The sequence below is a fragment of the Typopeltis vanoorti genome, chromosome 24 (assembly GCF_054136105.1).
Source record: "Typopeltis vanoorti isolate ZY-2024b chromosome 24, IOZ_Tvanoo_1.0, whole genome shotgun sequence".
Lineage (NCBI taxonomy): Eukaryota > Metazoa > Arthropoda > Arachnida > Uropygi > Thelyphonidae > Typopeltis > Typopeltis vanoorti.
The window spans coordinates 64,558,965-64,580,739 of record NC_143572.1 but is presented as its reverse complement, the minus strand read 5'-3'; the positions used below and the strand labels follow the sequence as shown (position 1 = coordinate 64,580,739).

At 37.0% G+C, this 21,775-nt stretch overlaps 1 pseudogene across 1 annotated transcript; it reads left to right on the top strand.

The window, feature by feature from the left end:
- The first annotated feature begins 1,227 nt into the window (after nucleotides 1-1,227).
- On the top strand, nucleotides 1,228-20,521 carry LOC150093327 (acetylcholinesterase pseudogene; annotated as a pseudogene). Its single transcript, XR_016550419.1, has 3 exons — nucleotides 1,228-2,735; nucleotides 6,700-6,878; nucleotides 20,349-20,521. The product of XR_016550419.1 is annotated as an acetylcholinesterase pseudogene (transcript).
- The last annotated feature ends 1,254 nt before the right edge of the window (nucleotides 20,522-21,775 follow it).

Sequence of the window (21,775 nt, the reverse complement as noted above, 5' to 3'; positions counted from 1 at the left end):
CTGGTAGCTTTCTGACATGAGATGATTGCTGCTGTTTGATAGATAGAGGGTTTTGTCCTCTTACGTTTCATGCCTAGTCTCTGATGTGGATCAGTTGGTTCGAAACAGCTGTCAGGCTAGTGAACCGAAACGCGATATATGTATCTTGGAAGTTGTCTGCTATATCTTCAACACGCTCTACAACTGTATTTCCTGATAGGCTTTGAATTGCTTGCTTTTTTTCGGGACGTATGATTTCGACTGCACTTAAAATACAATTTTTATTAAATTCTCCATCAGTAAAAGGTTTCGAAGTTCGAGCAATTTTTTCACTTATTAATTTATCAATTAATTGTAACCAAATTTGCGCAGAGTGGGGGACAATGTGTTTGTCTTAAGATACTGTATATTGGAAACCAATAATGAAGGAGAATGCTATATTTAGTTGGTATATTGGAATTACTCAAAGGTGTAAAGTTTGGAAGAGGAGGCCGAGGCTTCCCTCCTTCGACTACAATACTGTTTACAATTGTAAATATAGGCAAAAAATTTACAAAATTATCGAAAATTATATATTAAAAACTTCTCTATATTATATATAAAAACTTGCCTACCATGTCAGTTCATACTTAACGCACGCAAAACGGATGAAACCCAGAAAACAAAAGCAGTAACTCATTACAAATGACAACGTTGAATTGGATTGGTTGACATAATAACCTATCATAGCCTCTAGGTGCTATTGTCTCAAAGCTCACCCTGATTCGCCTTCTGAGTTTGAACGCAAAGAGTTTGATCCATTACGCCTTCTGAACATCCTTTTAAAGGGCTCAAAGATGTATCATTTTGAACCCACACCCGGTCTATTAACGCGAATGTGATGGAATCTTTGCACATGAAAAGTGTCCTCTTCATGGAGCATTAGTATATTGTGTTTAATTTTAGGTATCAAGCGAAGTCTGGAAACAATTAGGGAAGACTTTACCAGGAATAAATGCAAAAATGTAATATCGGTGATATTGCTATTCGGTTGATGAGCACCACACAACTGGAATATTTGCCCCTGATATACAGTTTATATAGTATCATATATATAGTATTCATACTAAATTATATAAACTTTGAGTTGGAGGGGTTATATTTGTCTTAACATTTCACATAACCATTGTTACATTTCAACTGATTTTGTATTTTCTTGCAGAATTTTCCCAAGGTAATTCCAACAGTAAATTGAAAAAATTGCCTACTATGAAATTCAGAAGTTTCCATTTATTTATTGTTGGACTTGTCGCATATTTCTGGCTTTGTGATGATACCCAAGCAACATCTGAAGATTTGATTGTCAACACTAAATACGGTAAAATAAAAGGTAAAAATATACCAACACCAGGTGAGAAATCGGTTACAGCTTTTCTTGGTATTCCATATGCTAAACCTCCTGTAGGTGACAAACGTTTCCGTCCACCAGAACCTATCGAGCCATGGACGGATACACTGGAAGCAATCGAGTTACCAGATGCATGCATGCAGGCAAAGATTATGATGAATAAAGCGTTTGAAAAAGAGATGGCTCTATTTGCTCCCAAGAATCCTAATGAAGACTGTCTGAAGCTAAACATATGGGTCCCACATCCACAGCCGAAGAAGGCTGCAGTTATGATTTACATTTATGGTGGAGGATTCGTTATGGGATCTACCGATATATTTGTTAACGATCCCAAGGTTTTAGTTTCCGAAGAAAATGTTATTGTAGTGTCAATGAATTACAGAGTTGCTTCTTTAGGTTTCCTTTATTTTGGGCGTCCCGATGCACCAGGAAACGCAGGGTTGCTGGACCAGACATTGGCCATTCGCTGGGTAAAGGAGAATATTGCTGCCTTTGGAGGGGATCCTGAATCCATTACTCTTTTTGGAGTAAGTGCTGGAGGTGCAAGTGTAAGTTTTCATCTGTTATCACCCCTCAGTGAAAAATTGTTCAATCGGGCCATTATACAGGGTGGAACTGCAACATCCTCTTGGGCCGTACGTGACAGAACAAATGCCATTGAACAAGGTCTTCAACTAGCTAAACTAGTTAACTGCCCACATGAGAAGAATGACCTTGACACTGTCCTGGATTGCCTACGCCAGAAAGAGGCAAAAGATTTAATGGAACAAGAAATTAATTTACAAGTAATTCTTGAATTTTCATTTGTGCCTGTAGTAGATGGAATGTTTATTAATGATAATCCAGAAATGATACTGAAAACTAAGCAGTTCAAAAATACGAGTATTCTTCTTGGAACTACTTTGAATGAAGGAAGTATGTTCCTCACTAATTATCTTCCTGATATTTTCAAAACGGACGATGACCTTACTATCACACATGAAGAATTCATAGAAGCTTTGAGGAAATTTTCTCCGTCGAGTGATGAGTTAGTTGTAGAAGCCATTATCCAGGAATATACAGATTGGACAGAATCGGATTTCGTTGGTGGTGTGGAGAAATCAGTTAGTGATCGTTGTTTTGTGTGTCCTACGGAACAATTTGCTAGGAGTTTTGCGAATGCCGAAAATAATGTCTATCTTTACAGTTTTCAGTACCAGTCACCTCCTTTTTTTAAAGATTTTTCTCCGAAGTGGAAGGGAGTTAGTCATGGTTCAGACCATATGTATTCGATGGGCTTATATTTGAATGAAGCATTGAAAAGTGGATCACAAGATATACAGCTGTCGAAAAGACTAATGCGAATGTGGGCAAATTTCGCCAGATCAGGGTAAGATTGATGTTGTGATAAGTATTTATTTTGCAGTGAATATTTATTAGCTTTGTGTTGTTTTTAAAATTTGTATATTTTGATTCACTTAATTCATGAAAGTGGCTAAGTGATTAGCATGCTGTATTATTCGTAAAGTTGTAGATTTTTTTCACAGTTTTCCTTTTTATCTTGGGAGGGCTGGCGAAGCAAGCGCAGATTGCACTCTTGCTTATAGAAACCTTGTTTATAGAAAGCAACTGGTCAAAAACATTTTTATCCGTCCTTGTTAGTAGAACTAGCTAAATATCAAGTGACCAATGTCAATTCGAAATTAATGTTTGTATAACCCTCTACGCTATTCTCACGAATATTATTTCATTAATATTTGATAATTCCTAAAGAAATTGTCGCGTTTCAATTATTTGAACTTAACTCGTTTACTGGATGTACTAACCGTGGGCAATAATGCACCATTTTTTGTTTAAACGACAAGTTTCTTCGGTAATGTTATCAGTCAGTGGTGTAATAGATTAATTCACTGAATATTCGAATTCTATTTTTTTTCACCAAAATTTTGTTCCCAGATTATCTTCAAATTATTATTTCTGGCTCAAGATGATCCGGATTATTTATTTGTGCGAATACTATCCAGCAATTTTCCTTAATTTTGGAGCATCTTCTGCTGGAGTTTACCTTTTACTTTAAATCAGGTTGGACGATAATCTCGTCAGCAGGTGAGGGTGAATCAACTCCACTTAATGTCAAAGGTTGACGGATGACGAGTGAACTCCGTCTAACAAAAACGAAGTCACTTCTACTCTCCAATCAAGCGATTGCGAGTGCTAATCTCACAGAGGGGTGTGTGGATGCCTTTAAATGTGTTTCAGTGTTGGAAGAATATCATTGCTCGTTGTAAGACTATTCCAATGTTTATTACAGTCCTGAAGTGACATGAAAAAGAAAAAAAAAACGTGTTTCGATGATGTCTGGGTCTCAATAGCACATTCTTTTGATTAGTTATTTATTCCATGAAACATCCAATAATTATTTTTGCGCGCGCGCCCGCGCACCAGTGAAGGTATTGTGTATGTCACATGTAGAAAAATATGGTTTCCTCTTCGACATAAGTAACTGAATTCCGCAGCTGGCAATCGACCAACTTAATGTACTCACAAGGTGATGGACAGACAATTATTAATTACATCTCTGAAAATTGCCATTTTTTAACTCCAAATTTCCGCCAATTTTTAATAAACCAAGTAACAACGCATGTGTTATGCGAGTGCAGGTTTTAACAAAAATAAATAAATAAATAAATAAAAAGATTTCTGTTCGCGCTAACTACACTGGTCTCCAAAAGTTAAGGTTGAACTATATTTTTAGCTGTATAATTTTTTTTTTTCACGACTACAGTCAAATCTGGACATAATTTTTCTTCATCAGCATATTAATAAATTATATTATCAAAAATGTGTTCTAAATTTCGTACAAATTAAATAGCAATACGTTTTTGGCAAAAGATACAAATTTCCTAATGTCGTAGTTAAGGAATTAATGTACAGTGCTTACAGAAAACTATGCGGAGAGACATTTTAGTATGGAATATGTCCACCTCGAACTGCAATACAGTTCGCGTCGTACCATTACAACGGCGTACCACACTTAGAACCAAGTGATTCAGGAGGCCTTGAAGCAAACTGGCACACTTCTCCTTCAGAGCATGGATAAGGCCCTGCTCAAAATTCCCCTTATCCAAGGGAAATAACGAGAATTATGAGCAGCGACGCATTTTAAAGACTGCGTCTCTCAATTGTTTCCCAAATCTGTTCTATGTGGTTGTGATCTGGAGCGCTTGCTGGCCACTCGATTCAATTAATATCCATGGTCTCCAGAAGTATCTAAACTGCTCTAGTATGATGTAGTGTGCCCTTGTCATTCATTAAAATGAAATCTTCACCCACATTTTCACGGAACAATAAAACATTAAGGTGAAGAACTGCTTTGCGATATCGTTCACTAGATTAGTCCCTATTTACAGCTCAGTGCGTTTATTAAGCTTAATGTCTCCTCACACGACAGCCGCATTTATCCCTTCAAGAACAGGATGGTAAGCAGTGCCACTTTCGCCAGATCAAGTGTCTCCTAGAATAGGAGTGACTAAAACGACCCTCGTCTGTAAAGAGTACATTACCTTATTGGAATCTTGTACAATTTGTATGAATACAATACCACTGAAAAATGTTCTCTACAATGAGCTATGGATATCGGGACGCAGAGTAGATACTTCGGTCGTATAGCTCTACTTTTCTCAGACGTCTTGCAACAGGTTGTCGAGATATTCGCTTACCAGTGCTTGAATGGAGCCAACTTGCAAATCGACCTGCTGTGGTGCGTCGATTACGTTTTGCTGTTAGAACAAAAACTCTGTCTTCATGCTATTTGGTAGAGCGAGGGCAACATTTAAGCAATTTCTAGCACACAAATTTCATTACTTTGAAACCCTGCCTAGAGACTGGATACAACGCTGTGTGAAATTCGAAACTCTTTATCAACAGAAGTAATTCTGCAGCCTTCTTCAAGCTTTCCAAAAACTCTTCTCTTCTTCAAATCAACTAGATAATGTCTCTAGAAATTACAAGACATTGAACTTTACACCTCCAGGGAGTCCAAAGACTCATCGAGGGAGAGTGTGCCAACAACATACTTAAGTGATTTTATTATGTGTAGCCACGGGACTCTGTGGGCGATTCAAAATTTTCAATGTGTACCCGCTTTCTACGCGAAATCAGTTATAGAAATCGCCACAAGCTGATTTATCTGGATTTGTGGTTGTAGTCCTCAGAAATAGTGTTCTTCCTTAGGTTTTGGACAATAGTGTATATTGCAAGATCACACATTACTTTGAATGCAAAGTATCAACACCCATGCTCGATTTAGCGGTATCCAAAATCTTAGAGTCGTAATTCTTTTACATGGAATTCAACAAGTAGCTCACAAGAGGGCGCAAGTCTCGGTTACACAAAAATGATGGACTGCTGGAAATGGATAAAGATCATGTCCTGAGCGACTTCGAATGAGAATCATTGGAAGTAAAATTGCAAGTAAAAATATCATTGTGGCAAAGCAAGGCAATGGTGTTTCTGGTATACCGAAAAGTGCGGTATATAAACTATATCAAGTTATCCATCTTATCACAGGCCAACAATTCCCGCATTCCCATTTTGCCAGTGATGTGATCCGTCATTGACCGTTTAAAGTTTAATACTATCAAAACTTATTAGTAAGAAAATATTATTATTATTCTCAATACTGATTTATTCATGATAATGATATATTCATTAATGTCATATATTAATGAAAATATATTAATTATCTCTCGTGTGTGTATATATATATATATATATATATATTCGAAAAATTCGAAAAACAACCCGCATTTGCTACGAATTTTCAAAAAATAAGACTTTAAGTGACCTTATTTTTTAAAAATCTTCCTTTAGAATTGTCCAAGCTGGGAAGCAGCCATATTGTTCTGACTGAACATACACATAGAATCACCTCTCAATCTTCAAGTAGCATTCCCTATTTAGTAGGCAACCATATTCCTGACTCTCTTTTTTTAATTGTCTTTTATACGATGCTAGTAGTAGTGACTGAATGTTGCTGTTATGATGATGAAGGTTATCAGTAAATAGCTTGGTTTACGATCATTTACATGTTCTGCACTTTCCTCTGAATCCTCAATTCTAAGTGTTTCCCATTAGTTTTAATCTAACAGAGTATGCTCTTCAATGCCAAAATTTAGATTTTAACATGAGAAGTTCTTAATACCCCCCCCTCCATCATAGCAATCAGAATTAAAATGTGGGTACAATTGCATCCGTAATTAAAATTAGATTTGATTAACCGTATTGTATGATAAAATTTTTTACCCATATTATGTTGAGTTAAATTAAATTCCTGCAATTTTTTCTTAATTCAGGAACCCCAATGTATCACCAGATGGCTCTGAAGAGAGCGAAACATGGCCTGTTTACACAGCAGAAAGTAAAGAATATTTAATCTTCGATAAGCCAGAGTCTAGCTCTGTAGGTCGTGGACTTCGTTCGAGGCAATGTGCCTTTTGGCAACGATATATTCCTTTTTTGATACAATGGACAGGTTGTGTATTTAATCTTGTTTGTTTTGAGTTATAGTTCATTTTTTGATGTAATCTTAGTTACGTTTTCATTGAGAATTAAGTTACTGAAATTTTAGCGTCCTTTGTCTGAAATTACATAAAAAGCTAAGTTTAGTGAGTGCATGTGATGTATAAAAAATTGTTTGCATTTAATTCACGAGAATGTTATATATTTTTTTATTATTTTTTGTTTTATTTTATTTTTTTTTGAGCCCATGCACTAGAAGTTGGTTGATCAACCTATAGTACAGGGGTAGGCAAGTTATTCGGTAATAAGACCCGCATATAATACACTTCTGAAAGTTCAAGAGCCGCAGAAAATAATATTTTAAAATTGTATTTATAAATAATAAAAAACACAACTATAGAGTAGTCCTACTCACCAAAGAAGAATATGTTTAATTTCTATTCGTTGAGGGCTTTGATTGATTCTTCATTTGTGCAGTTAATAGTTTTAAATCTGGCTGGTAAGATGTCAAAGTTGTTCTAAGAGACTCAATGAAGACAGCACGATGTGTTGACATGATAAATTTCATTACTCTGATTCATATAATAAGATTCACAGCAGTACGTTGTCCCAAAACCAGAGTAGTCGGAAGCCAGGTCATACGTCTTCCCTCATGTTGTCTATCCTTCACGGTTTACCGCAAACCGACACATACTGGCCAATATATACATGCTAACTCATATCACCACCATCGCAAAAATTTGGAGTCATTAACACCCTTAAAAACAGAGCTATAACAATTTGCTCTAATCAACAAGCTCTTAAACAAGAATTAAAGATTATTAGCAACGCATTTATAAATAATGGCTATAACAAAAATCTATTAATAAAGTTCTTCATAAAACTTCATCAAAAAATAATATAGATGACAGTAAAACCGTAGCCATCCCATACATTAAAGGGTTATCAGAAAATATCAATAGTTTCAATCAATCAATCAAAAATCAATTTTATGATTACATTCATGGTGGCGCTTTAAATTACTGGCTTCAAAGTGGCTGATGGTTGTATGACATCTGTTGCTCAGGCATTTTAAACTTTTACTAAAATCAGTCTTAAGTATGTATTAATCAGAAAAGTACTTATCTACACCACACTAGTTGTGTTCCTCTACCACCACAAGCGTGTAACTTGTGTGTACTGCATGAAGAGTGATGAGGCAGAGTCCAGGTGGGTAACGGAGGCTTTGGGTAATGCAGCGATCACAGTAGTCACTTTTGGAACTAATTTTGGCAGGAGCGACACTGGCCATGAAATATCGAAACACGTTTTACCAACCAAATACGATAATAAAATCCACGTTAACAACCCTTTTGACTGCTACCATTTAAAGCTAAAAATTTAAAGTTTCAAAATATTTGTTTTTCACTTATATTTAAAGTACTTACAAATAAAATATTCTAATATCGGTAAATACTATTCTACTATAGATTATTAATATAAAACATTAGGAAAACTTGCAGTGAAAATCAATATTGTCTCTGGAGCCGCACAGAGTATATTTGGGAGCCGGATGCAGCTAGCGAGCCACAGTTTGCCCACCTAAGGTATAGATTCTCTGTGAAACAGTTTCTGTATGCGGGACTTTATGTTAATGCAGAAAAACAGGAAACGTAGTAATTTTAATCATTCTATAATAATTATAATCATAATTGTAATCATTTTATAATAATTATAATACATAATTGTAATCATTTTAAATTATTGCGTATATTCCATAATACCTTCTTCTTTTTTTTTTCTTATTACAGATAAACTACGTATACACTTGAATTTTGATTATTTATATTAATTTTGTAAAGTTTGTTCCTCTTAAATGACGAATTGTTAACCAGTAATTCAACATAACAGAATATCTTATTGAAGTTCACCTTTTGGTATTTTGTAACAAAAAAATCTTTATACAAAAAATTTTTTTGTTACAAAACACCTTTTGGTATTTTGTAACAAAAAAATTGCTGCACAAAAAATCCATTCTTAACTTATAAAATACAAATAAAAAATCCCACCTGTATTTACTAAAACAATGTCCTTGATGAATATCGCTATATAAATAAAAATAAATACTTTTTGATATGAAGTGATATCACTATTTGAATATAAAGAATTTCTGAATATTATAAGTTTTGATGAAATTTCTTATTTCAGAGACCAACGGTCATTGTGAAAAGAAAGATTCGGAACATTCCCTCTGGACAAGTCCTTAAAAATGTTATTGTACAGTTGAGTTTAACTTTGTGCTATTTTTGTACAGTTGAAATTAGAAATAAAAACTTCTTACAAATGAAACGAATTCTTAACCAATTGTTTTAAATATGAAAATACACAGCTGTACATTTCATAAGTGAATTTTTTATCTCCTAGAAAGTGATCAATGTAAATTTATCTGATTTAGTTTTATGTGCTGGCGATGTTTAGTCAAACTGAATATTTAATCTTCTCACTTCGGTCTTGACTCGGATTTGGAAACCTCCGTGTTTCTCCACATCATCACTTGAATTGGTTTATTTATTTATTTTTAATTAATTCCAGAGTATATATTCTTAATTTTAAATTAATAATCTTATGCACAGGATTAACAGGTCTGCAGTGAGGCAGAGAAGTTATATGCTCATTGATTGTTGAGATAAATTACATAAGAATAACAGTTGTTATAAGATGTTACACTTTTCAATAGCAGTTATTATAAAGTGATACTACAACTTACACGAAAATAACAGTTGCCAGAAGACAATATTACATAATTACATGAAAGTAACAGAGGATCATCATTCACTGCTAAGCACGGAAATCTATTTCTTCGGGAGGGGAGCAATGATGTCACTTCTATGTTGGAAACTAGACTCTGATCCAGTTGCCCTGCGCAGCCAGGAGTTGATTCTGTGGATTCCAATCTTGGTGGGAAAGTCTTTTTGGTATCGTCTTGCCTGTGGTGATGATGCTAATTTAGATTACGACTTCTCATGTTTTGTTTGACTGCTTCAAAGAGATGATCAGTCGCTTCTGTCTATGAAACTGTTGCGCTGTCTAGTCTTGTATGTCCAAGGTATCTGTATCTTACTGCTTAGCAGTGAATATAGTTGGCAGATCAAATCAGATTCAAATGGTTTTTTGAATCTTCATGGACAAGATTGAGATATCCTCATCTGTATGAAGACAGGCGCAGGCTGTTTTCATGTTGATTTCATTTCGTTTGACATTTCACTTCATTTTAAGACATTTTCAAATGAAGAAATGTCTTCGTTTGAAGACATCTCACTTCATTTGACATTATCTTCAAATGTCTTCATATTATACACCCAGGAAAAGTATTGATAATTCCTAATTTTCGGGTACTTTTTTTGTGGAATCCAATACTGACTTCTGGTCCGTGAAGTTTTATGCAGGGCGGTGGTATGTGATATACGGCCAGTTCTTCCGGTGCTGATCTTAAACTTTGCTGGTGGAATGGAAGTTAGTTTCGGGCAGAAAAATTATTTCTGGCCTGTGGGCAAGTACACTCTCTGTCCAAAAAGAAACCAAACTGGTTTCTTTTTGGACAGAGTTAGTTGTCATAAATGTCATAAATAGTTGTCAACTATTTATGACATTTTTTTCATTAAAAGCCGAGTTATAGTGCAAGAGTGACTGTGTGTTTTGACGATCGGTCGGGAAATGTGTTTCAAACTGAGAGCTGCGATTGACTTTTGTGTTAAACTTGGTAAACGTTTTACCGAAACGCATCAAATGCTTCAAAAAGCATATGAATGCGTGATGAATGCTTATCCCGTACTCAAGTTCACGAGTGGTTTAAGCGATTTCAAAGTGGGAAATCTTTGAAACGCTTGAGGAGGACGAAAAGCTGGGCCGTCCAAAAAGTGCGTGATTTCATCAAAGAAACTCAGAAATCGTCCGAGAGATTGATTGAAGATGAATTGGGGATTCCAAAATCAACTGTGCACAACATTTTGACCGAGAGTTTGGGACTTCGTAAATTGAATTAGCTATTTGTTCCCCATAAGTTGACCGAGGACCAAACAATGTATCGAATTGAACACTGCAAGTACCTCATTAAAACCGCTCGTAAGGACTCAAACTTCCTTGAAACGATCGTTACTGGTGACGAAACGTGGTGTTTTGAGTATAAGCCCGAAAACGCCAGAGTGCTGAGTTATTTCTCATGAATATCGTGACAACCGACCGTTCGTCAAAACACATTGTCACTCTTGGCATAATAACTTGGCTTCTAATGAAACAAATGTCATAAACAGTTGACACAACACTAAGGAAGGTTGCCGCTTTCGACAACAAAAAGATACAACAGGTGGCGCCACTAGTTTCTTATTATTTTCGAAAAGTTCGGTTTCTTTTTTGGACAGAGAGTGTATATGCCGCAGGACCAACCTGTTTCGCTGTGATGTGGCACGTCCTCTAACGTTTAATGAGAGAAAGTTTACTGAGGTACTCATTACATCCTGGCTTATTCTGTTTGGCGGAGGAATGCTCCCTTACTTTAGGGATAATTACGTTGCCGCTGGGATTCAAACCCGTTGATCAGGTTGTATATTCTTTCCTGAGATTGATGATTTAATTCCTGCCCCCCTTGCCAGCATGGTTCTTAATTCTTCCCCCTGGGTTATAAGGCCATTGATATCGGCGGTATAGTCGTATACTGTCAGCATTTTTGTGAAGAGTCACGAACTTTCTTAAGAAAGCTCTGAAGCTGCTAGTTTGTTAGTGGGCCTTCAGTGTGAGGAAGCCCTGCATTTTCAGTTTCTTATTCATCATCTGAGGACTCAATTAGCTCAACCTTCTCATCCCCATTCACAGGCTGTTGGGAGGGTTCCGGAATGTTTGGGGGCAGAGATGCATTGGGTCATCTTTGACTGTTTTCTGCGTTTGTTTCTTGCTCCTCTTCGTTATGTTTTTACAAGTTTGTTACTTGTCATCTATTTCCTATTAACTTTTCTCTAGGATGGCTTTTAGACGATATGGGCATAAGTTCCTCTTAAAGCCGAGTTTGGTTTGCGCCACTTGTTTTTGTCTCCTCGGTATTTCTGTTTTGTGCTTGAGAATTTTCTTGTTTGTTTGGATGCTTTGTGGTTTTGGATTGCATTTTCATATATATATATTTATGAGCATAATCTACTTATACTTATATGACCTTCTTCAGGATAGTAGAAGCACTGAGTAGCAACAGTAATATAAAAGGCGTAAAATTTTCCGTCTATTTTCGTATTTATTATTTTAGATATGGGGCAGATTTTGTTGTCTGCAAAGTACATTACAGCATGTCTTCTGGACCTTTTTTATGTGGAGGAACTCAGGCCTAGTGGTAGAGGCTCCTAGTGTTCTGATTTTAACCTTTACGGCCCCGTATTTTGACAGTAATGGGCGAAGCATTTGGTGGCTTATTTGAGGTGGAACCTTTCATACCGTTACTTTCGTGGGCGCTAGCGCGATTAGTGACACATTCATATGGCATGCTCCGATGTTTATTCTTTTTTTTTTTCAATTAACATATCGTCCAATATACATTATTAAAGTACATTTGCACGGTTCCGGCAACTCTTGATATGTGGGTTATAATTTTCGGTTGGACATGCTGCGCCACTGAGTCTAGGTATTTCTCTAATGAGGTATTCTTGAATACGAAAATTAGTATTCTGTTGTCTCGTCAGTTGTACCTTTGTATGTGCAGTAAACGACAGTCCCAAAAGATCATGTTTTTTGTTTCCCAAGGAGGCCCCGGGGTTGGCCTTCTACTGGGATTTAATCAGATTCGTGTTAAACTGAAAGGCACAATAACTGGGAAATATCCAGTTGATATAAAGAGGGGTGTAGCCGCATATTTTGTTTATTCTGATTTAATCCAAGAACAGATAGTTGGTGATATATGTGCACCATCGTTGCGAGTTGTTCAGTGCAGCACCAAGTGTTCCTTCGTTTCTGCTCACTCTGATTATTATCCGTTACGAAAACAAACATTTCAGTCAATTAGCATTGAAATTTTTGACAGCGGCGAATTGTTCTACTTTCTTGGCGGCAAGCCAATAGTTAAATTATACTTCCGACAAGTGAGGGATGATGATTATCTCAGATATTACACACTGCAGGCAGGTGGGGCTCAAGTGTTTAGGGGGCCCCAATACAGCGTGGGTACGGATTAGGTAGCATTTTCAGAAGTGCCTTCTCCTTTCTAAGTCCACTTTTAAAACCTGCAGCTCAATTTGTCGGTCGTCAAGCCTTAAAAGCCGGTCAGCATATGTTAGGAGATGTATTGGAAGGGGTACCCGTACGTCGAGCCTTTATAAACAGAGCACCAGAAGCTGGGAAAACAATTGCTGAAAAAGCTCAGAGCCGATTACTTCAGAGAGCTCAAGGAAGGAAGAAGAGGAAAATGATTACTAAAAAGCGCAAGCGAGATGACATCTTTTGCTGAAGATATGATGTCAGAGTTTGATCTTTTTTCCCACCCTCGTGTCAACTTGTGTGTGGAAAGAAGTTCTTATGTCACTTACCAACCAATATCCAGTACTGACAGTGGAGGTCCTGTGGAATTTTGCATACCAGGTACATCTGAAGAATACTTGGATTTGGGAAAATCATACCTACGCGTTTCTGTGCGCATCACTGACAATGATGGTAAGCCTATTGAAGATTCTTCAGTTGGTGTCGTGAACAAATGTTTCTATTCCCTGTTCAGTTAAATTGACTTTTTTCTAGATTGAATGTGGCATCAGACACGTATCCTTATAGGACTTATATTGAAAAGCTACTAAATTCTGACCTAAAAACAGTCAACTGACAAAAGATGACGTGGCTGATGTTAGTGATATGTTTACCAAAAGTGAATGTGGGATGCGTAGACGACAATCTCGAATTAACCAATCGAAAAGTGTCGAGATGCTTGGGCGAAACACGCTGATATCATGCATCAAGACGGATACTTGATCAACAACGTTTCTGTTCGTGTTGGTATGGTTCGCAGTTCTCCCAAATTTTGTTTACTGGCTGCAAATGCTGATGCTAAAGCTGAAGTGCAAACTGAAGAGGCTACACGTTTTGTCCGCAAAGTCAAAATAAACACAAAGATTCAACTGGCTCACCTGTCTGTGTTAGACAAGTCAAACATGGTATATCCCATCAATCGAGTGCAAGTGTCTTATTTTTGGATTCCCAAGGGTATGTCAGATGCCACACGAGACCATCTGTATCTAGTTGAAATACATCTAGATTAATTAATTATTGGACAGGTCGCTAGTGATGGATTTAATGGCACTTTCAACAGAAATCCATTTAATTTTCATCATTTCAATCTGAATTTTCTTGGGGTGACAACTGACGGTATTGAGTATCCCTCACAACCTTTGACTCCGAACCTCAAAGTAAGGAATTCTAGAAGATGTTACATGTCACTGTTCACATCGCTAGGCAAATGGAACAGAGACTGTGGTAATGACATTTCTTATGAGGAATACGTAAAGGGAACGTTCTCTATGGATTTGACTTATCGCCAGATCAAAATTCCGTTGCCCCCCATGTCAGTCTGTTAAGAAGAGGAAGTGTGTGACTCGAAGTTAAATTTGCTCAATCTCTTCCTGAAAACATCACAGTGGTTCTTTATGCAGAATTTGAGTGTACGTTATCCGTAACAAAGGATCGTTCTGTGTTACAGGACTATGAGCACTGAACAATTAGTAAGAATACTAGAGTTAGAACCCACCACAAGAAAAGTGGGTTTAAGAGTTTGTGCTCATGATAAATTGCCACAACATCCGATCAGACAACAACAGTCGATGTTCGTCGTGAACACAGATCCGACCTAGTTGACAGGACAACATTGGCAAGCTATCTATATTAAAGACAAACGCGGCGATTTTTTCGATAGCTTCGGTCGTCCACCCGAAAGCAATATTGTTAACTTTCTGAATATCAACACTAATCAATGGCATTATAATAGTGTACCTGTACAAGCTGAGGAATCTGTTCGCGTGTGGTTTGCACTGTGTATATTTTTAATATTGAGATGTCGTGGTATTTCTATGCAAGATATTATTAGCAAATGTTATTCTAAGGATTTGTGGCTAAATGATATTGTAGTCACAAATGCTGTAACAGAATATTTACTGAAAATAAAAGGTAATTAAAAAAAATTGTTTTTTTTCACTTACCATTTTTTCCAAACCAGTTTCTTATTCCCACGCAGCTTTCGGGGAGATAAAAAGACGAACTTGGTACTGGTTCTTCGAGCTCTCCTGTGGGCGGGGAGTGGACTGGAAGCATTTTCCTCACTGGGACCGGCTGATGTTTATGGCTGACGGGAAAGAGTCTGGGTATTCGCTTTGCTCAGTGTAGCTTCCAGATGTGACAGCCTGTTGCTCTCCTTCTGTGTGAACCAATTTGTTTTTCAAACGTAAATACTTCTGCAGTGTACTTAAATAAGATTTTACTTTTTCATCTGAATGTTTATTTCTCATTTTTAAAATGGCACTCATCTCATCATCTCGTGTGTACAGTTTACGCTCCTGTGGTGATTGGAGGAGCATAATTTTTTTAAACATATGATTCATTTTCTAATAAGTGAACTCAATAAAGGAACAACAATCCTGCCTAATAATGGGAACTTAATGCTCCGCCGTGTTGTAAAACCAGTTTTTTTCTAGTAATGAAGGGAAGCGATTTGTTGCTTAGTGCTCTTATTATTTTTTTCCTTCGTAGGCGTTATTTAGTGGAATATCACTAGATATAACATTTTTTAGATTTCATACAGCATCGTGATTTGGCTCGAGGTGCAGTGTTTTAAAGCATCATTTGCTTGTTTGGGAGAGGAATGAGATAAGTACTTGATGAGATATTCATAGCGTTTGAGTCTATCAGCCATTCAGGAATAAACACTGTATTGGGTTCTTCTCCTGGCAAAATCCGTGACCTTAAGCGTAAAATATCAGGTGTTTCCTGTCTAAAGTCTAAAATTAAATATGAGTGGTGTTCCCGTGTTGCATCTTGATAAATCTGAACTAACACGTTCGTTTGTCCTGGAAATACTTGGGAAGCTAAATGTAAAAATTGTAAAGAGTCTCGGGGAATTTTAAATGCAATAACATAGTGTCTATTGAGAGAAATTGTCCAAAAATATGTTCCTTTACAGAATAAATTTTGTGTCAGTGGAATGACGCTGAGGTTACGGTGATGTGAACCTTTTATGAAAACATCAGCTATTTCCGTGCTGTCCTTAGTTTGGTGAACCAAATCATCGATTATGAGTAAATTTCTCACATTAGAATCAAATTCAGGTAACTTCAAACCATTCACGAATTCTATGTTGGTAATTTTTTTAATTTATCCTGATTTTCACTGTAACAGTAAACGATTCGCTCCGGTGGTGGTTTGATTAGTTGATTACAATGTTCTATGAGAAACAACACGAAGGTTGTTTTTCCTGACTGAGTAGCTCCGGAAATAATGCATGTCAATGGATGTATGAACATAGAAAAAATGATAGCATTAATTAGACTGTGATTATTTTTATATAATCAGAGATCATGTAAAAACAGACTTTACTGGACACAAAAAACAACTGAAAAGGCAAAAAAACGCGTTTTTTTTTGCCTTTTTTTTGCTCCGAAGTTATCAGTATCAGTTGGAAGTGGCATCGCTAATAGATCGCCGCAATGACGAGCTCGCTCATTTCCACTAGGGTGAGCGGACATCTTCTGAAGGAGGGGATGGGATGGGGGTGAGCATTGCAGGGAAGACCACTGTCACCCTCTCGAGTACCCTTTCACCAGCATCACCACCTAATGGTATATATGTTTTTTCCATCCTAACAATTTTGGACATATGAGTGAGAGACCTAGTCACATGCTCTAACATCAAAAACGCTGTTTGAGGATAAAATACTTAACATAATAAGGACAAATAATATAGAATACCCTTCGAACCACAGAGGTTTGCCCAATGATGTCGCAAAGTTAGATAATCTTACATCAACATCATATCCAACAGTATGCGGATACATGTCTGTGAGTCATCTGCGCGAAAGGTTCATTTTAGAAGGAACGGTCAGGGCAAGAGTCAGGTAAACAGTACTATAAGGAAAAACAATCGACTCCAGTGCATTTTCAGTTACGGCAATTCGTTCATCCAGTGCAGCTATCGTATTGTGTTGTGGTGTTTTGTGTCCACTAATCAGAGATCATGTCTGTTTTTACATGATCTCTGATTATATAAAAATAATCACAGTCTAATTATGTTATCATTTTCGATATGTTCATACATCCATTTACATGCATTATTTCTGGAGCTACTCAGTCAGGAAAAACAACCTTCGTGTTGTCTCTCATAGAACATTGTAAAAAATTAATCAAACCAACACCGGAGAGAATCGTTTACTGTTACAGTGAAAATCAGGATAAATTCAAAAAAATTACAACATAGAATTCGTAAATGATTTGAAGTTACCTGAATGTGATTCTAATGTGAGAAATTTACTCATAATCGATGATTTGGTTCACCAAACTAAGGACAGCACGGAAATAGCTGATGTTTTCATAAAAGGTTCACATCACCATAACCTCAGTTAGGCTACACTTTTTGAGGACAAAAAGTGTAGCCTCTTCAATTAGCACTTTAGCTTTAGCATCAGCATTTGCAGTCAGTAAACAAAATTCAGGAGAACTGCGAACCATACGAACACGAACAGAAACGTTGTTGATCAAATACCGGTCTTGATGCATGATATCAGCGTGTATTCGCCCAAGCATCTGGACACTTTTCGATTGGTTAATTCGAGCTTGTCGTCTACGCATCCCACATTCACTTTTGGTAAACATATCACTAACATCAGCCACGTCATCTTTAACAAATAGTTCATTTGTCAGTTGACTGTTTTTAGCGTCTCTGTCATAAATTAGTAGGTTTTCAATATAAGTCCTATAAGGATACGTGCCTGATGCCACATTCACTAGTTTATCTTGGAGAAAAAAGTCAATTTGGCTGAACAGGGAATGGAAAAATTTATTCACGACACCAACTGAAGAATCTTCGATAGGTTGACCATCATTGTCAGTGATGCGCACACGAACACGTAGGCATGATTTTCCCAAATCCAAGTATTCTTCAGATGTACCTGGTATGCAAAATTCCACAGGACCTCCACTGTCAGTACTGGATATTGGTTGGTAGGTGACATAAGAACTTCTTTCTACACACAAGATGACACGAGAGTGGGAAAAAAAAAAGATCAAACTCTGACATCATATCTTCAGCAAAAGATGTCATCTCGCTTGCGCTTTTTAGTAATCGTTTTCTTCTTCTTGCTTCCTTGACCTCTCTGAAGTAATCGGCTCTGAGCTTTTTCAGCAATGGTTTTCCCAACTTCTGATGCTCTGCTTATAAAGGCTCGACGAACAGGTACCCCTTCCAATACATCTCCTATCATATGCTGACCGGCTTTTAAGGCTTGACGACCGACAAATTGAGCTGCAAGTTTTAAAAGCGGACTTAGAAAGGAGAAGGCATTTCTGAAAATGCTACCTAATCCGTACCCACGCTGTATTGGGGCCCCCTAAACACTTGAGCCCCACCTACCTGCAGTGTGTAATATCTGAGATAATCAGTCATCCTTCATCTTGTCGGAAGTGTAATTTAACTATTGTCATGCCGCCACGAAAGTGGAACAACTCGCCGCTGTCAGAACGAATTTCAATGCTAATTGACTGAAATGTTTGTTTTCGTAACGGATAATAATTAGAGTGAGCAAAAACGAAGGAGCACTTGGTGCTGCACTCAACTCGTAACAATGGTGCACATGTATCACCAACTATCTGTTCTTGAATTAAATCAGAATAAACAAAATATATGCACACCTCTCTTTATATCAACTGGATATTTCCCAGTGATTGTGCCTTTCAGTTTAACACCGATATGATTAAATCCCAGTAGAAGATCCAACCCCTGGGCCTCCTTGGGAAACAAAAGGTAATAATCTTTTGGAACTGTCAGAGAAATGGTGTTGTTCGGGTTCTTTTTTCCAGTAATCACAGAACTCACATCAAATACTGCTTGAACAAGTTCAGAGGGTGAATTGTAACTGCCATGGGGAATCTTGTAAACTTTGTAAAATTCTTTTTTAGACTTTTCGAAAATTTTATTTCCTGTGATGTTGTTGTTATTATTATCATTATTGCTGTCGATAGTGTTGACTCCTCCTCCAACTCCATGTATCATATGAATCTCATCGTAGCCGGAATCTATATTATTAAATTCTCCCGGAAGATGAATTTCGGCGAGAGCAACTTCCCATTTACCTTTAAGTCTGATCTCGTGTGGTAATTCCACTTGAAATTTCGTTTGCGTGTTAGTAGGAAACATTTTCATACTGGCGTTACTGGGAAGGGTGAAGTAAAACATCTTCGCTACGAACCCAAGAATTATACGACGATGGATAACCGAGCCACAACAAAATACTGAATCTTTCCTTTCTGCATGCGCTGTTTAAGTAGTTGTTCGATTAGATACACGTCTTCCGGAAGTTAATTGGGTATGTCTGCCTTTTGCAGTTGAGGTTCATAGAAAGTTCCCTCCACTATCTCTTCGTCCCGACCGCGAACCCTACATACTACAGGGTTTCTATTAATAACCTGAGCAATAGTGAACAATTCTCGTGTCCAGTTACCCCAATACCCTTTTCTAAATTTGTGGGTATCATCACTTAAAACCACATTAACACCTACTTGAAATTTTGGTTTGGTAGTCTCCTCTTAGGTTCCGTACAAATATTTCCAAACACGATCCTCGTTGTGAAGGTTAACTTTCGAAGGAGCCATACCGATAGTGCGGTGTGGTAAGGTTATAAGTGCGTACAAGGGTCGGCAAAACTTTCGTATAACTTTTACTTCTATTATACGTCATCCATTTGTAGATCTTTGTTTTTAATGTTCTGATAAATCTTTCGGCAATGGGTGCTTTCATTTCGCTCCTGGTCGTGTAGAAATGATATTATGGTTCTTAAACAATGCACAAACTTTCTTGTTGCAAAACTCTTTTCCTTGATCAGTGTTTATGTAACATGGCACTTCCTCTTTAAAAATGGACTCGAAAGCATTAACAACAGCGTCTGCTGATTTCTTCTTTAGTGTTCGAACCCACGCAAATCGGGAAAAACAATCAATGCACACAAAAAGGAAACACACGCCCCCATTCTCTTTTGTATGGGATGACATATCTGCCAAATCACATTGAAAAGTGTGTAAAAGTGTCGGGACTTTCGTTTAAACTTTCTTCTAATGGGTTTATGTCTCACATAAATAGGCTGTGTTGCTAACCAACTTTTCACAGTTTCATGTGGCAAATTTGTATGTTTCTGTAAAGCTTTGATACTTCCAAAACTAATTACTGTATTAGGATTATAGTAATATGTTAACTTTTCCATCACTAACAATAAGTTTTTTTTTCTTTGCAGGTGAAAATCAAGAACCATCTCAAAAGCGCCAGCTGCTTACTTTTATAGTAATGTTGCTAATATTAGTGTATTTGGAACTTGGAATTCTCGTATGGGAAGCAGTATCAAAAACAGCCAATCAGACATCTATAATCAGAGAAATGTTACAAGAAAAATACCACAGGCAGTGGTGATGTCTGTAAATTCCTATTTTTGCATATTACATTGTAAAAATATCTGTGAAATAAAATGTCTAACTTAAATGAACAAATGGTGTCGTTGATGTGTTATGCATATTTAAGTAAGATCACTTTGGAAATCACAGTGAATTCACAGACGATTTATTTATTTATTTATTGAACTTTGAGATCTTAAATTTAGACAAATCAAAATATTCGGATGATTTATGAATAAAATGAATTAGAATATGAATATAGAATAAAATATGGATGAGTTATGAAAAAAAATGTGTGTGTTTGAGGGACACCAGCATATAATTAAATTATTGGGAAAGGTCTAAACGCTGTCACCATCTCGACTCTACTCTAAGAATTCCGTAGTCTATTAACAGGAAAGAAATATCACACACTTATTGGAAAAGTTGTGCCAATAGACGAACCAACACAAAACTTGACGACAATGATGGATATGTGTCACCCTAGGAATTCCAAGATCCAGGGTGACACACATCCATCACTCAAAATTCCATAGGAAACCAAAACACCACGTGATGTCACAGAGAGACGTATGTTCCCCAGAAAATTCCAAATTCAACAGGTCACGATTCCTTATCTCTAAACATAACTCACAATTCCATAGCCAAACCAAAACCCACTACCTGACCTCAATGACACATCCTCCCCCCCCCTCCAGGGAAATTCCAAACATTTCAATCTTATAACGAACGCACACAATGACGTCAATCATCTTATCACATAAGGACGTCACGATTCCTTATCTTATCTTGATCATATCGCCTACAACACTACTGGAGTAATGTTTCACGCATGCTAACATATACAGACTGTAGTTAAGAAGGAAGCCACTAGGTGTATGCCTTGTTTTGCAGAGGTAAGAACGTCTCTTGTAAGGTACGTATGCTTTCAGGATTATTTTTGCTGGCAGGTCTTCGCACTTATGGGATTTTACTAGTAGACTGCCGGTTCCACAGGATTATTTGCTGGTAGCAGTTCTTACGGGATACACGGTACTGGTTTTCACAACTACACAGACTTTCTTCCTCCCTTTTTTTTCTCTTATAAAGTTTTAACTTAGTTATGGCTTCGCTGTTGCCGTTGAGTAAAAACGTTCTACTTCGAATAGACCCAAAAATAGAAAAGAGTAGTATGCCAAAATTTACACGAGACCGCAAGATCCATCAATATTTGTGGCGTCATCACCCCATATGGTGGGGATAGATTTCAGATAGTAGTCAAGAACTTAGAAAC